Source organism: Physeter macrocephalus, chromosome 5, assembly GCF_002837175.3.
Source record: "Physeter macrocephalus isolate SW-GA chromosome 5, ASM283717v5, whole genome shotgun sequence".
Taxonomy (NCBI): domain Eukaryota; kingdom Metazoa; phylum Chordata; class Mammalia; order Artiodactyla; family Physeteridae; genus Physeter; species Physeter macrocephalus.
The window spans coordinates 98671189-98675086 of record NC_041218.1 but is presented as its reverse complement, the minus strand read 5'-3'; the positions used below and the strand labels follow the sequence as shown (position 1 = coordinate 98675086).

At 48.4% G+C, this 3898-nt stretch overlaps 1 protein-coding gene across 27 annotated transcripts in view; it reads left to right on the top strand.

Moving 5' to 3' along the window:
* C5H7orf25 (chromosome 5 C7orf25 homolog) overlaps positions 1 to 3898 on the top strand; it is a 214973-nt gene that overhangs the window by 113533 nt on the left and 97542 nt on the right. For 18 of the 27 annotated variants that reach the window (XR_008617487.1, XR_003679976.2, XR_008617474.1 and 15 more), the window contains exon 3: positions 2468 to 2528. The exons of 8 other annotated variants lie outside the window; for them this stretch is intronic. The gene's annotated coding sequence lies outside the window, so the exon portion shown is untranslated. Of the gene's footprint in view, positions 1 to 2467; positions 2529 to 2698; positions 3214 to 3898 lie in introns of those variants that run through there. One more of the 27 variants, XR_003679977.2, reaches the window with a different exon arrangement.

Sequence of the window (3898 nt, the reverse complement as noted above, 5' to 3'; positions counted from 1 at the left end):
GGTGGGATAGGGAGGGTGGGAGGGAGACACGAGAGGGAGGGGATATGGGGATATATGTGTACATATAGCTGATTCACTTTGTTATACAGCAGAAACTAACACACCATTGTAAAGCAGTTATACTCCAATAAAGACGTTAAAAAAAAATTTCAACAAAGGAAAAAAAAAACCATATTCTCCTCATGAAGAAAAATCCCGATACACCTAAGAAACAGGGGAGTGTTAACTCCTCCACTCCCCACAAAAAATGTTGACAGAAAAATGTCTGGCCAGAGAGGTGAAGCCCAAGAGAGAGTTCAAAGTAGTCAGTTTTTTAAAGGAGGGACGTGAACGGCCAAGCCTGCTGGAAAGTCGTATAAGGTGAGAGAGCACCAGAAAGTGACAAGTGGATGTGAAAAATGCCTCCTTGGCGATTCAACCCATTTTAAAGTCACGTCTGAAGCCTGGAGTTAGTTCTGGGCAGGGTTTGGCCCCTGGTCATCTCAGTGACTCTGAAGGCATCTGCTATGTCCACACCACCGAGCAGCTCTCTCAGGGCCGGGCTGGTGATAGTCTCGTGAGAGCCAGAACGCCACCCAGACACTCTGTCATCCAAGCGTGCATGCCTAGTGTCCGTGGGCTCACTGCTCCGTGCTGATCATTTGTCTGAGAACTTCCCTCTGGGCATCCTGGCTGGGACCTCACGGCCCTTTCCAGCTGGCCCAGTGGACTGGTCTTTTCTGGCATATCACTGCCCTCCAGGCCAATGTGGAGTCTTCCTGTGGCTGTTGTGCTGATAATGATTTTTGTCTGTACATCCCTGTCAGGGAGACAGTTTCCATGGGACTCTCCTTCACTTGGTAAGGAACTAGAAATGGGGGAAGGTGGACTCTGGGCTGAACTGTAGGAGCAGAATCGACATCAAGGAATTGAGTGCAAGTAGCTTACCTGGGAGGCGACCCCAGGAATCATGGAGGCTTCATCCCACTGGGGAACTCGAGGCCAGTGCAGATGACGTGATTGAGAGTTATCCCAGCTGGGGGTGAGAGTTAAGGCGTTCCTATATCACCTCCTCTCACTCATTGGTGGAGGGCTGCTGGATGAGCGGAGGTTACTTAACCTCTGGTGTTCCTGCCTACTTCCGGGGCGGGCAACACGGACTCTGGCAGCTTAGGCACAAACAGGCGACACTGGCAGGTGGAAACCAGGCTGGTGTGCACTTATGGGCTATAGCGGAGGAATATGGGCGGAGCCCTGACAGCCTCTGTAAGTCCGATGAGCTCTCTTCCTCCCCATCTTCATCCACTGTAGTCCCTAGGGAGCCTTGCTTCACTAACTGGGCTGCACTCTGCTTCTGCTTCCTCCTTATCACAGCACCCCAGATTTTGGACCCTCCTTATGTTTCTGGGAACCTCTGAGACCAGCTCCCCCTAACCACCCTGGGCTTCTCTGTGGTCAGCCTACACATGATCCACGCGGGTCTGAGCTTGGCTCAGCAGAGTCTTGACATAAGCTCACACATATTGGTAGAGAAGGAAGGCAGGGAGATGAGCCTGGATACTTGCAAGAGGTTGGACTGAGGTGCATAGTTTCGACTCCCCAGCTCCCAACGGGCCTCCTCGGGTGCTGAGCAAGGGGGCCCTTTGGCGGGAGTGTTGCACAAAGATGGCGCCCAAAGTCTTAACATGAGGCTGTGTTTCCGGTCTCCAGGAAATAAGGAAAACCATACCCCCTTTATTTCAGCCTCTGTATCCTCAAGACAAAAAGGTTTTGTTTTTGATAATCAATCAATCAGCCAAGTAACAAATGTTCATTAGGCAACCACTGTTTGCCAAGCAAAGTGGCAGATGTTGAAGGAAACACAGAGATGGTGGAAGGAGTTCTTGCCTTTGACAAGTGTACAGTCTAGATGAAGAGACCACATTGATAACATGTGACTCTAAGGTAGTTTGACTTAATTTTTAGAACAAACATGCCAGAATTTTTACACGGCATTCTCCCTCAGATGTTCCTGTACTAAAGTGTTATCATTTCTTATTACGTCACGTTTATTATTGTCGTTACACAGCTTTGCACAGCAACACGTTTGTGGTAACTACACGGAGCGGCAGAAATGTGAAAATGACACGATTTTTCTCAGTTGCCACATAACCTGAGGTTATTCTCCTTGATCACCGGACAGTGATGTACCATTTTTAGTAAATATGCACAGGGCTTGGAGAAGCATTTCAGAGAAAACGCTAACAGTGCTGAACTAGCAGCAGGGCATGGAGGCACATTTATTTCACCATTATTGGATGCTGTAATTTGAACTTGTATAGAACAAGGGATTTTTAACTTCAAAAAGCCTAATTTAGGATGATTCTTTCTTTACATGGAGGAGAGCTGATTTCTGGAGATACAAAGTACTACTGTGAGCCCAGGAATTGATATGTATTTTAGCCTCACACAACCCTATAGATCAATTTCGTTTTCCTTCATTTGCCAGATGAGGAAACCGTGGCCCAGAGAGCTGAGATAACTGAGCTCCCTCACACCTGGAAGTCAAGGTAGGTGTGAATGCTGGCTCTTGGGACTCCATAGTCAGAATCATATACCTGCTGCCTCAGCCCAGTGAGAAGCCTCTCCCAGCAAGGGCTGCAATTAATAGGAGTCTTGTCTCTTCACTGAGGTATAAAAAGAGACCGTTGCCAAAAGCCCTGCTGGATTTTGTTTCCAGGAAAACCAAGGTGGACGCCTGCCAGGGGCTGCCACAAGTTAGCTGGCGCTGCCGAGACACAGAGGCTCGAGTGACGTTATCTTTGAGAGTAACAATCAAATCTGTGCTATCAACCTGGATTCAAAAACCCAAATCTAATTCTTGGGGTGAGAGATACAGAGCAAGGGAGAGGGCAAGAAATGTTCTAATAAAAGAACCGGTGCTGTGTGAATTCCATTTCTTAGAAAGAATCTTAAGAAGTTCTTTCTTTTGTCTGCATTGTCATCAACTCTCTGCCTGCTGTGCTGGCTTTCTTTCCACTACCCCTTCCCCTCAATGTGCATCGAAACTTCTTTCTCGTCTTTTGTTCAGTTTAGCAGGGAAGATCTTTGGAGCACAGGGAATGGGCACCTTTCGCAAAGCTCAGATATCAAATAATTTTTCACCTCCCTGTAATTGAAATCACACGATCTGGATTTGCTTCCCTTTGGCCTGCTCTTCTCTTGTTCTCTGGGATCACAGATGGAGTGGGGTGAGGGTGCTATTGACTCCCCACGGCTTGTCATCTGACAGACGGACACACCAGCCAGGAAGGGGTCTGACTCTTAGATGAATTCTTTTATCCTCAAAGGGGCTTCCTGCAAAGGAAACCATTAGTGTTTTGCTATTGGGTTTCTACTCCCCATGGTGTCTAAGAAATCATTCATTTAATTTTGTGACATTTTGAGTGGATTTGGAGAGCTAAGCCCATTTGAAAAGGCCTGTTCCTGTCTAGGAGGACAGAGGAAATGCAAATAAATTCCAAATGGTCAAAGCCCCAGCAGCCTGAGTGTGGGCCGGCCTGCATCTCTCTTCAGCCTGGGTTACATGTCTGAATAGCTGGTGATGCATTACCCAGCCTCTTCCCTGGCCACGGCCAGGAACTGACCCCAGAACATGAGAAAACTGGCCTGAAGTTCAACAGCAGAGAGCTTAAGAAATCTTACGTCGTAAAGAGAATCACACTGCACGTGTTCCTTCCTGATTCTCATCTGGTGGATGAAGGTGAGGCTGGCTGTCAAGGTGGAGAGTACGTGCTCTGCCCCACGCCGGCCATGTCACCTGCGTAAGGTCACAGTAATGCTTTTAAAAGATGTAGCAGGGCTTCCCTGGTGGCGCAGTGGTTGAGAGTCCGCCTGCCGATGCAGGGGACACGGGTTCGTGCCCCGGTCCGGGAGGATC